Below are 13,189 nucleotides of genomic sequence, written 5' to 3' on the forward strand. Positions count from 1 at the left end.
AAAAAAAATTTGAAAATCTTTACCACATATCATAAAGGGAGTTCTTTCTCCAGGAAGCTAAAGATACTATAAAATCTCTCATGATTACCCCCAGGGCAGTAACTGACCCCAGGAGCTGGAAAAGTAATACAGAAAGTACTGCTTCTCACAAGGTTATGATCCTTCCCTAACTCAGGTTATAGGGTCAGGGAAATGATTATTTGCCACTAAGTTGTTAATCTCTGAGCTACAACTTGCTAGACCTAAGTAGCAAGGAGGAAAAGAATAATATGAGAGACAAGGGGCCTAGGCCTGCCTCTGTCCCCCACCCCTCCCACTTCCTACCCTTGTGGCCTGATTAGCACTCCATCTGGCTGTCTACATGTACTGAAGCTTGGCTGCACTCTGGGACTTCGGGTGTGGGTGGAGTGGGGGTAGAGGGAGTTAATGAGGAAAAGCAAAGGGAGTGAAGGGCAGGATAGAAGGAGTTCTGGCCAGGATGCTCTGTGTGCAAGTGTCTAGTCTTGACCTGACTAAGGTAGTTAGGTAATAGTTTCAACCATCAGCTGACTGGTTATGTATGAAAGACAGTTTGGGGATGTCAATGAAATTGGATGAGTGTGCCTGTCTTGACATCTAGCACTCTGGAAGTAAGTGTACTCAGCAGGCTGCTGCAGAGAGGGGATGAGAACTGTATGAGTAAGTTGGAGATGAAGATAGGAAATAATTATGGTGTGATCCAAGACGTAACAGTATGGTTTAACTGGTGAGTGTGTGTGTATGTATGAGTGCTCAGTCAAGTCCAACTCTTTTTTTTTTTTTTTCCAAGTCCAACTCTTTGCAACCCCATGGACTGTAGCCCGCCAGACTCTGCTGGTATATCTGGTCTTATAATTTAATGAAGAACAATTTTCATAACCCAATAAACATTCTAATCATTGTATACATCTGTATATATTCCTTATCTTTAAAAAAAAAAGATTTGAGGCTAAGTACATAAACAATTTGCATTATAATAAAGAGCAAGCTGAGTGCTATAAGAGAGCTACACAGTGGCCAGAGGGAAAGTGTGTTACATGGGGCTTTAGCTCTAGATCCCAGAACTTACTAGCTCTGTGACCCCAAGAGGCATTAACCTCTGGATTTAATCATCTCTGCCCTGAGGAGTTTTTGCAAGGATTAGAGACAATACATATAAAGTGGCTTCCATAATGCCCCCAATAGACTAGCCCCCTCAATGAATAAGAGTTACCAGTATGATGAGTTTTAAATCAAGCTGCGGATAAAAATTTGTATCTTACCCAAATATAACTCCCTTGTATGTGAGGATCCAGAGGAATGGGATCAGGGACCATAAGGCAGTCCTGATCAAAAAGACTCCTCCAAATGCCTCCTCAGCTCCTAGCAACTCACTGTTCCTGGAGGGAGAAGGCGGCGAGGAGGGAGGGGAGAACCTTGAACCTGTATTTGCATCCTGAGCCAGGGTAACAATAGCTGCTGCCACTACTTGAGGTCCACGCATGTGCCACTGTGCTAAGCACTTTACATACACTTTCCCATTATATCCTCACAGTGCTCTTATAAAGTGTATATTGGTCCCATTTAACAGGTAAAAAGAATGGAGACCAGAGGTCCAGCAGCTTGCCTAAGCCAAACTGAGTGGTGGAGCTGGAATGTGGGTTCACATCCAACCCTGCAGTTCAAATTCAGCCACTTCCCTAAAGTCAGCTTGCAGTTACACTAAGCAAAAAATCCTGAAAGATGTCTCCCCCTTCCGTTGCCGCCCAGCCCCCTCTCATCTGCCCCACGACCATCCTCCTCTTGTTCCTACCCTTCTCTCTCTGCTCAGTTCCCCACTTCCCTCAGATCGCTGTCCCAGCCGTGGGGCGTGAAATTTACCTGGTAAGACAGGGATTTAGGAGGTTTGCCTGTTTCCTGAACCCTGCCATCTCCTAACCCTAGGAGCCTGCTTTCTCAGACGTCTTACATCTCCCTGGTGTCTCTCCTTACACTCTACAAGGCAGCTGAGAACTAACTTCCCCAAATCTGACTCGAGGGTGGGCTCACGGAGGGGGGTGTGTGTGTGTGAGAGAGAGCGAGACAGATAAAGGGTGTGTGAGAGAGAGGGTAGGCACACGGAGGTGTGTGTGGGGGCGGGGGGGGGGGAGGGAGGGAGAGAGAGATAGGGGGTGTGTGTGAGTGCGCGCGCGCGCCTCTGGACCATCAGGAAGGGGAAAAGGCAGTCTAGCCCCTGCGTCATTCCGCAGTTGTTCGGAAATGGGTTTACGGGTGTTTAATAGGAAAAGACACTTAAGCTGTTCCCCGATTCCTTGATTCAGCCCCAGAGGATGCCCGTGCCTCAATTCACTCCCTGACTAGGACGGGAAGAAGGGGTAATGTCTGGAAGAGCCTCCAGGAGGCTTGGCCACCTTCCTGTGTTCTGTGCAGTTTTCACCCTGTCCATTTCGGAGAGAGGAGGCGAGGCTACCGCAGGGCAGTGAAGAGCGGGCTGGCAGTGCCACCTGCTGAGAGCCCCGCAGGCCCGGAGCGCGGCTGGCAGTGCCACCTGCTATAAATAGGCTGCTAAGCTCAGGGTTGGACCGCACATCCCTCCTCGAGGGCTTTAATCAGGCGCGGGGTTTCGCGTCCCCGGAGCCCAGGGTATTCGTCTGGCCAAGACCCTGCTCTGGGGCTGGTGCGGCGGCGCCCCGACACCTCTCGGGGCTGAGGCTGGCTGCCCGGGAGCAGGTTGAGGATGGACCGCCCGGGAAGGGAGAGACAGGGAGGGGAGGGAGACGGCGGTGGACCGCACTGCAGCAGCTGTTGCCGGCGAGTGACTCGCCCGTCTCGGCCATGCCGCTCGAGCAGAGTCACACGGCGCTGTGGGGAGGGAGGGGGCATCGCGTCCCCCTCTTAGGTCCCTGGGGACCGAGTTGGGAGATCCCGGGTTCAGCCCTCCCCTCGCCTCCCCCGCGCTCGCCCTGCCGGGGAGGAGGAAACGCGAGCCGCGCGCAGACACCTCCTCCTCCGCCGCCGCTGCGGCCGCCGGCGTTCCTGCGCCTCGGTGCCTGTTGCTGCCGCCGCCGCCGCTGGACCCGCCGACTGGAGAAGAGGCGGGAGTCCTGCCAGTCCCCGCGGCTGGAAGAGAGCAGCCTGCAGCCACGATGCGCGCCCCGCCTGCCCAGGCCGTCCCCGGGCTACCCCCGAACACCTGCGCGCCCCGGCCGGGTTCCGGGCTCTGAGCGCGCCGCGGCACAGGTAGGCGCTTCCTGGGGCCTCGCCCACGACACCCCGCCGCCTCCTCCCGGGGCATCCCGGCCGTCCCCTACCTCCTGCAGGCCCCTGCGCTCCCGGGCCGGCGGAAAAGCTGGGCTCGGGTACTCCAGGGGCGTTCCTGCTGTCCTTGTCGCGCAGGGGGTGTCTCGGGAGAGGAAGTTGATTGCCACCTCGTTGTCCCCTAGTTGGACGAAAGCGAAACCTTCAAGTTCAGAGCGACCCGGGAGCTCCCGCAGGCACCCTCCCTTTGCCCCTCCCTCCACTCCTGCTCGCGGTCTTCGCATCTCCGTCCTCGCCCCTCCCGCCAAATATTTCTAGGGCTAGTGTGTTTGTAAGGCGACCAAACTGGGGGAGGGCGGTCAGAGTAACCCCAGGCCACCCTTTAAAAGTTCAGGGTACTTCGCAGTAGCAACTTGGCAGCTCCACCGGCGCGCGCAACATTTCTTTCTATGGGCACATCCTGTACCAGTCATTTTGAAACCCTGCTTACTTGTTTCTAGCAGCTTCCTGATCTGTCTGTGATTATGAGACCCCTCTAACTTCGCCACGAGTTGTTGTTGTGGGTTTAAGGTGTGTGTGTGCTTAAAAGAGATGTCATTTTTTTTTTGGAGTCCACCTAGAGGCGGCTTTACTTGTGGCTATTTCATTTAAAATAGATTATTCTCTGAAAGTTACTTTAAAAGGAAAAGAAATCGAAAGTGATGATTGTTCCTCCCATCAAACAGTTTGATTCTGAGTGCCCTGCATGAATTAATGGGTATTCATTCACTTCGTAGGTCATTCATTCTTCCTTTTAGATAATTGGGTGATTTTACTTACTGATACTGTATAATTAGACTTTGAAAGAGCATTTTAAAATTACCTATTAAAATTATTTTTTATTGGCGTATACTTGCTTTACAATGTTGTGTTAGTTTCTGCTTTACAGCAAAGTTAATAAAAGTGACCTGGCTTAAATAGGTCACATCTAGGAAACTCAGCTATCTCTAGAAGTCCAAATGTCTAAACCTTTTACTCTGTGCTTAAACTGAACTGCAGAGTCCTTGATTTAAAAAAAAAAAAAAAATCCCTTCTTTGGGACAACTGCAGTTCCTTCTCCTCCAAAGACTGGAGATGAGATTGGTAGAAGTAGAAGCATGGCCACCTCTGGATTTCCTTGTGCTTTGGGAACCTGCTGTGGGTGGGAGGGGTTGACCTCAGGAGTGAACAGGAGAGTTGTTTTAAGGGGCTGGGAATCCACCTTGCATGACAACTCTTTATGTTTCTGAACACATGATGTTCTATTACCATCTTGGTTAGGGATCCCGGAAGCAGCTGGGTTCCACACGATTTTGTAGAGTTGATGTGGCTTCTCTTGCTTGGGAGGAGGTATGTCTCCTGCTTAGCTCTGCGCAAACTCTGGGAGTTGATGATGGACAGTTTTAGAAGCCTGGCATGCTGCAGTTCATGGGGTCACAAAGAGCTGGACATAACTGAGCAACTGAACTGAACTGAACAGCTCTTTCCTGGGAACCTTGAAGACTGTCTTAAGAAATAAGGACATTGGATGAAAAAGTTTGCATAAAATAGGATTGACTGCTTTTGTAAACAGATATTTTATAGTTGTTTCAAGTGGAAAGCTGTGGCAGTCTCGAATCTGCCTGCTTCTTTTTTTTTTTTCTAACAAGGTATAGGGAAATAAGGCCATAAAAAGTGCTTGCTCTCCAAATTTCTCTACCGTATCCTGTTGATAAAACCTGAGCTAGTGGATAGTGAGTGCAGCTGTGAATTAAAGGGCACTGTGTGAAATGTTTAGGGGAGATTTCCTGTAGTGAAGACAGTGCAGTATCCTGAGACCACAGTATCAACTGAGTGCAAAGAAATATAAAAGGGACTAAGTGTGGCTCAAAGCAGTGCCTGAAATCATCAAACAATCATTAAAATAAATGCCTTTCTGTGGACTTGTCCAGCCACTGGCAGACCAGTAAAACAGGGGAAAAAATTCACTGGTGTAGTTATAAATTATTAGCATATTAGCATCAAAATAAAGTTTTGAAAATGGAACTCTCTGCTTAGTCTGCCTTTATCTTTCCTACTGAGAGCTCTGGAGATTTCTCCTCTGTCTATGGTCATATTTCTGGTTTGGTGCAGCCATGTCAGTATTGACCTTTTGTCCTATATGATATTGGGACGGTACCAGATGTTTGAGGAAGAAAAGGGCAACTCTGAAGAAATTATTCGGCTTTCCCCACTTCCCTTATCATCCAGCCGTTGACAATCTCTGTGTCCTACTTCCCGGGACACATTAAGTGTCACCTGAAGACTCCCTAGAAGGTGACCTTCACCAGAAGGGCTACAGTAGCAACCAGATGTACCCCTGTGCACAGCCAGGTGTTGGTGGGTGGCTCCTTTCAGTCCCAGATCTTGTGGGAGCTTCTAGGATGTACCAGTGGCAGGCAGTATGACATGTACCTGTTCCCCAGCATCTTCATTCATGATGGCGCCCAGAGTGGGGATGCTGCTTGCAGATTCCACCTTTGAATAGGCTTTAAATTTTATCTCACCAAATGACAACTCTTCAGGCCCTTTTACTGTCTTCACAGCATTTGTCTGAGGGTCCCCAGTCTCCACTCTTCAGATTCTCCAGGTGATCTAGCACGTGTATCATCCCCCTTGGGGGCTTACGTAGGTGTGCTCATGGGTGGGTGCCCTGGCATAGTTCCCTTTGACCTTTTTCTTGTCTGTTCTCCTGCTCTTCTCAAATTTAATAGCCTCATTCATCCCCACACTTGATTTATCTTCCAGGCCCTCTTTTTTCTGTGACTTGGAGAAGTAAAATCTGTTCATTAAAATGGCTGTGAGTCCACTCAGAAACCAAGGAATGTTAGGTTTGTATCCCTTTGGTGATGGCAAAGGATTTAGGCTTTCAGTACAGATTATGAACACCTTTGCTGACTTTTATTTTCATTGCTTGCTTTCCACATTCGAATAAAAATATTTTTAAACCAGATTCTTCACAAAATATATGAAGTTTTCCATTCTCAGGGTTTTTGACATTTTCAGGCCAAGATTTCCATTCGATGGATTCTTAGATTTAAGATCAGTGTGTCCCTGTTCAGGTTTCAGATGTTTAGAAAATGATTGGTCATACTGGGGCCATGTGAAATGTTCTTGACACTTAGGTTTCAGTGAAGCTGTGCAGAATGTAGGAAATATGTTTTAGTACCAGCAAAGATGCATTTAATTTTGAGTGTGCCTGTTTCCTTTGAGACAAGAAGCAGCTATTTTTTGCTCTTAAAAAGAAGATGTACCCATTTAACAACACATTATATATATATATATATATATATACATATATATATATACACACACACACACACAAACATAATCAGTGAATCTAAACTTCCAGAGAGGGGACCTTATGGGTTAGTTGTCAAACTTAGTGAATTATACGTGTAAAGTGCTTAGAACAATGCTTGGTAGTGAGCACACAATGTATATTGCTTATTGCTATAATTATATTGACTTTTACAGTTTGAGCATATCATCTTCACACTAGATTTAGGTTGCATGCATGCATGCTCAGTCATTCAGTCCTCTCCAACTCTTTGCAATCGCATGGACTGTAGCCCTCCAGGTTTCTCTGTCCATGGGATTCTTCCGACAAGAATACTGGAGTGGATTGCTGTTTCCTTCTCCAGGGGCTCTTCCCAACCCAGAGACTGAACCCGAGTCTCCTGTGGCTCCTGCATTGACAGGCAGACTCTTTACCACTGAGCCACCTGGGAAGTCCTCAGATATAGATTACTATTGTCAAATTTAGGTAGAAAAATAACCCTGCTTGTCTACTAGAATGATAGTTTAGTGTTACTTGCATCTGGAGATACTGTCAGATTGCAAAGAACAGAAATTTGGGCACATGGGCGGTCTGGATTCAAATCCTGCCTTCCTTATTTACTAGCTAGAGGACACTTATATAAAATGGGGATGATGAAAAGACTCTTGTGAGAGCTGTAAGAACACAGAAGAGCATATGTGTAATATGCAATACTGCTGCTAAGTCGCTTCAGTCGTGTCCGACTCTGTGCGACCCCGTAGACGGCAGCCCACCAGGCTCCCCCATCCCTGGGATTCTCCAGGCAAGAACACTGGAGTGGGTTGCCATTTCTTTCTGCAATGCATGAAAGTGAAAAGTGAAAATGAAGTTGCTTTGTCGTGCCTGACTCTTAGCAACCCCATGGACTGCAGCCTTCCAGGCTCCTCCATCCATGGGATTTTCCAGGCAAGAGTACTGGAGTGGGGTGCCATTGCCTTCTCCAATATCCAATACTAGTTAATAGGTAATACTGACTCTGGAGTGGAAAGACCTGGGTCTGAATCCTGCTTCTGCCACTCGCTGCTAGTATGACCTTGGGCAAGTGACCTCACTTCTCTGTGCCAGCAACTTCCTTAACGTCTCTCATCATTAAACTGGAGCTGATAATGATAATTATAGTCCATAATAGTTCTTATTCAGATATGGTAATAATGGTCTTTATTGGTCAGGGCTATTGTGAGTGCAAAACCTGTTAACAGACTCACAGGTAAGTGTAATTATGTGTTAACAGTTAACTCTGGTACTTTTAGGAGAATAACTTACAGCAGCCATGCAGGAGGGAAGGTTAGACATAACCCCTACAGGCCAACTAGGATGATCCCACCCCACCCTTTTATCCTGGGCAATACCGTGGAAGAGAATACAGGAAGTGACAGTGACATTCTAAAGGACTAGGCTTGAATTATCTCTGATTTATATAGGAAGGAAGTCATTCAAAACAGCATTACTTTATGTGTCAAGTTAGAGAGGCAAAGCCAGGTACTGGAGCGTCCTCGATGAAGTAAAGGTTAGAACCATTAGCTCCAGGAGCCAGTCAGTGAAATAGCCATGCTGGTGAAATAGCTGACTGCTTCAAAGATTTTGGGGACCTATGAGCAATTCCTGAGTGAGCATCACACTTCTCAGATTGGATGGGATTCTGTGCAGGAAATGGACAAATAGCCAAGCCAAGCCAGTGATCTCACTGCATGCGATTAGAGTATTCAAGTGGCAGAATAATCCTGCTCAGCTGCAAGCTACTCCATCTAGAGTAAAGAACAGAAAAAAAAAAAAAAAAAAGGTTGTTGATTCTCAAGGGGAAATGAGTGTCCTTGGGGGTTTCCTGTCTCTCTGGCAGGTCCCTGTCAGCTAATCAGTATCGACTGGTTCCTAACCTGGCCTGGAGCTAGAAGCTTCCAATAGCCCTCCCTTCATCCATCTATCTCACTCTCCTCCCCTCCCACCAGCGTCTGAGAAGGTAGGGGCTGCAGTTTATGGCTGGTTACAGGAAAGTCCCCATCCTACTCCCTGTGGTTAACTGGGAGGGAGGGAGTGGATGGGTGCTGGGATGAGAGGGCACTCCCAATGGCAGCCAGCTAACTCCCACCATCCCCTTTCTCGCTTCTTGATCAATAAACCCCAGGCTGTCTTCATGCACCTCTCCCACATTTATATTCCTTAAGGGAAGATCGGAGCAGCTTTCTATCCCCACACAGTCTCAGGGACATTTGGTATTTTACATTATGAAAATGAGATTCACCAGATTTTAGAGACAGAAGAAAACTTGGGGATGGTCTTGTTCCATCCTTTTGTAAGAGTAAACTTGAGATTTAGAAAAGTAATTTGTTTTCTCAACTTCACACTTGAAAGTGTTTTGTAAGAAAACAGGTTCTTTGCCACGCTTGGAAGGGAGTCAGGGACTTGTATTGTCCTAATTCTGTCACCAAACTTGGACAAACCATTTAGCTTCTTCAGTTTCCTCATTTCCTGCATGTAAGAAAGAAATTTGAGTGGCTTTAAAGGACCTTTCTAGCTTTAAAATTTTGTGATTTTATATACATGCTTCCAGAGGTATTTATCATGGCAGGACTCAAAAACAAGGTTATTGGACTATTCTGATAAAAGAGTGTCTTTGTGTTTTGGGTCCCACCATGGTTAATGGTTGTGGTGGGCAGGAGTTGTTGTAGAACACAGAAGATCTCTAGGAGGGGTAGGACTTCTGCACAGATGACTCTGCTGTTGAGAACATGACTATTAGATGCTCACCAGAATAATAGACCAGAGTATTTCTGAGACATGAAGCACAGGAGACTTCCTGGAATAGATGGTTCTCCCTGAGGCCGCAAGGATGGTCACAGGTTACATGCATGTGATGTGGACTGAGATGGCTTAAAAATAATCTGATGGTTTGTTAGGATTGTTTGAATGGTTCTTCTGTTTTATGTAACTTTTCATTGAACATTAGTTATTCACCGAATCTAAGTTACCATGAATCTTATGTCAGCAGAATCTGAATTACTTATAAATAATTAGGACTCTATCTGAAGTAGAACTTACGATTTGATAGTTTATTGACAGTGTTAAGGTGTTAAGGTCCAATCTGTTTTTTACAGAGAAACTAACATGTGCCCTTCCTGGTTGAAAAGTGAAAATCTGAGGCATCCAAATAGTTTTGACAGTGAAATTGCAGGACCAATTTGATGACTATTTACCAAATAATCGAAATGACTCGATTGTGTAATTGTTTTGCTTTATGCTTGTATTCCAGAGAAGGCAATGGCACCCCACTCCAGTACTCTTGCCTGGAAAATCCCATGGACGGAGGAGCCTGGTGGGCTGCAGTCCATGGGGTCACTAAGAGTCGGACACGACTGAGAGACTTCACTTTCACTTTTCACTTTCATGCATTGGAGAAGGGAATGGCAACCCACTCCAGTGTTCTTGCCTGGAGAATCCCAGGGATTGGGGAGCCTGGTGGGCTGCCGTCTATGGGGTCGCACAGAGTCGGACACGACTGAAGCGACTAGCAGTAGCAGCAGAAGCATTCTTGTATTCCCTCACAAGAAAACTGAAAGTAATTCTGCTACACTGGTTGCCACCATATTAATAGCTGCCTCATCTATTCTCATTGATAGATCTTGGGTCTATCCTTTGTAATAATTCTAGTCACTTCTTTAAACATGTCTTGGGATTAGCAGCTGTCAACGGTTAGAACTTGAAGCAGATTCAGTTACAGGAGTGGAAGCTGAGCTAGACATTTAATGCCACTTTCACCTGTAGGTGAGAGAAAGAAAAAAAGGAGAGACCTTTATTAATGGGGTTATATGAGCTTTAAGTCTGTTTTCATCATCAAGAGAAGCTTTACTTTAAAAGAAAAGAGATAGGGAATACACTTTTATGAAATATATTAGCACTCTAAATAAAATATGGGCTTATTTCTAAACTTTGAAACATCTAAAATTAAAAAATTAGCTTTTAGCCATGTTCAAATTAATTATAAAAATTCATTCTTTGGATATATGCATATATGTCACATAGTAAACATAAGAGTAAAAAGAACAGGCTTCAGTTGCAGTTTGGAAATGGTTTAGAATTTGAATACCGATTTCAGAAACCCCAAACCTCATGAGCTTAAGACGCTGATAGACTTGTTTAGGGACACCTATTCAGACGTTTAGGTACAAGTGCAGCAGGTCACGGCGGCTGCCCCGGATCACCATGGGTGAGAGAGGTGACAGTTGCTTGAACTAGGACTTGTCTGTGAGTTGGGATTAGGTTAGAGGACAAGAGTGGGGTCATTGGAAGAGTCTCCTTGGGTTGTCAATGATCCTATTTTTTTCATTTCATTGGGAGAGTCTCCTTGGGTTGTCCATGATGCTATTTTATGAGCAGAGGGACCGACTGCTTTGTTCTGGATCACCTTTTCGATTTTTTTCAATAGCAAACAGCCAAAGAAGATAGAAATAGTGTCCCTCTCTGGAAGACACTCTAGAATTTAAGGACAGACATGCTTACTCCTTATTATAAAATAGTCAGGCTTCCAAATCTCAGGTGCCTCTCCTGTAACCCACTGTGGATACAGATGTCACCTGGCCTGTGGGAACTGAAGGTCAGGGAGCCAGCCACAATGCTGCCTCTGTGGCTACTGCTATTGCTCTGAGTAATAAATTATCCTTAGTCTGACCTGGGAGTCGCATGTCTTCTATCAGGAGGCTAACTTGTGGCAGCCTGACTTGTAAGTTTGCAAGCAGGGTAAACTCTCGGGCTCTCTACAGTTCATGACAGGTATTATGTTCCTGACAGAGAGAACAGTATGCGCTGTGGCACACAGGCACGAGAAATCCCATCTCATGTGGGGAACCGTGTCCAGTTACTTATCTTCAGAGCCAAAAGCTGCATGTGCATATGCGTGCGTGCTCAGTCTCTCAGTTATGTTTGACTCTTTGTAACCCCATGGACTTTAGCCCACCAGGCTCCTCTGTCCATGGAACTTTCCAGGCAAGAATACTGGAACTAGTTGCCAGTTTCTACTCCAGGGGATCTTCCCAACCCAGGGATTGAACCTGCATCTCTTGCGTCTCTTGCATTGGCAGCTGGATTCTTTACCACTGCACCACCTGGAAAGCTCCCAAAGCTGCATTGTAGAGGAGTATACATGGTTGGAGATATGGAAAGGTCCAGATTCTGAAGAGATCCTATATGCCATGTCAAAGAGTAGATTTTATGGGGGCTGTGATTAAGGATTTAGCAGAAGAGTGATATGATCAATTGTATGTGTTGGTTGAGTTACTCTCAGAAATACAAGAAGGCTGGATTGAGTGTGGGGGCACCTTTTCTCCAGTTGAGAAAAAAGTTAGATTTATTTAGATGTAAAGTCAGTTAAGAAGTAGTAATAGAGTAAAGAACGGATTTGAATGACTATCTTAGTTCATTCAAGCTGCTGTCACCGAATATCACAGACTGGGTAGTCTATAAACAATGGAAACTGATTTCTTACAGTTCTGGAGGATGGGAAGCCCAAGATCAAGGTGCTGGCAGATTCAGAATCTTGTGATGGCTGGCTTCCTAGTTCATAGACTGCTCACTTTTCCCTGTGTCCTCGCGTGGTAGAAGTGGAAAGAGAGCTCTCTAAGTCTCTTATAAGGGCACTCAGTTCAGTTCAGTTCAGTTCAGTCACTCAGTTGGGTCCGACTCTTTGCAACCCCATGAATCACAGCACACAAGGCCTCCCTGTCCATCACCATCTCCCAGAGTTCACTCAGACTCACGTCCAGCGAGTCAGTGATGCCATCCAGCCATCTCATCCTCTGTCGTCCCCTTTTCCTCCTGCCCCCAATCCCTCCCAGCGTCAGAGTCTTTTCCAATGGGTCAACTCTTCGCATGAGGTGGCCAAAGTACTGGAGTTTCAGCTTTAGCATCATTCCTTCCAAAGAACACCCAGGGCTGATCTCTTTTAGAATGGACTGGTTGGATCTCCTTGCAGTCCAAGGGACTCTCAAGAGTCTTCTCCAACACCACAGTTCAAAAGCATCAATTCTTCGGCACTCAGCCTTCTTCACAGTCCAACTCTCACATCCATACATGACCACAGGAAAAACCATAGCCTTGACTAGACGGACCTTTTTTTGCAAAGTAATGTCTCTGCTTTTCAGTATACTATCTAGTTTGGTCATAACTTTTCTTCCAAGGAGTAAGCTACGATACATCAAATGTGGTTGTTGAAAGTCACCCATAGAGAAGGGAAAATTACCCCTTGAGTGAGTTTGAATCTCGTACAAAAAACACCCTCTATTGATGAGAAGAGACACGGGGTGTGTATAGTACATGAATGAAACAAAATATTTGTGATGGTGTTTAGAATGTAATAGTCACCAAGTATGTGTTAATGGAATTTGAATTCGTGATTCAGAACCTCTGGGCTACATTGGGGAGAGCCTTTAAAAATCCAGGGGTATCATAAGTGATAAGGTCAGTTGTTGAAAACTAGTCCAGTTCAATAGACTGTCATGATAGATAGCTGACTTTTTTCTTGCAAGATTACTTATTTCGGGGGAGCCACCAGTACTGAATTCAGTCATCTTAAAAAAATGTCTTGTAATG

At 45.9% G+C, this 13,189-nt stretch overlaps 1 protein-coding gene across 7 annotated transcripts in view; it reads left to right on the forward strand.

Annotated features, from left to right (window-relative positions):
- The first annotated feature begins 2,996 nt into the window (after nucleotides 1-2,996).
- The window catches only part of TBC1D1 (TBC1 domain family member 1), a 226,405-nt gene continuing 216,212 nt past the window's right edge, over nucleotides 2,997-13,189 (forward strand). For all 7 annotated transcript variants that reach the window (XM_005207835.5, XM_059887349.1, XM_005207838.5 and 4 more), the window contains exon 1: nucleotides 2,997-3,237. The gene's annotated coding sequence lies outside the window, so the exon portion shown is untranslated. The remainder of the gene's footprint in view (nucleotides 3,238-13,189) is intronic.

Source organism: Bos taurus, chromosome 6 (assembly GCF_002263795.3).
Source record: "Bos taurus isolate L1 Dominette 01449 registration number 42190680 breed Hereford chromosome 6, ARS-UCD2.0, whole genome shotgun sequence".
NCBI lineage: Eukaryota > Metazoa > Chordata > Mammalia > Artiodactyla > Bovidae > Bos > Bos taurus.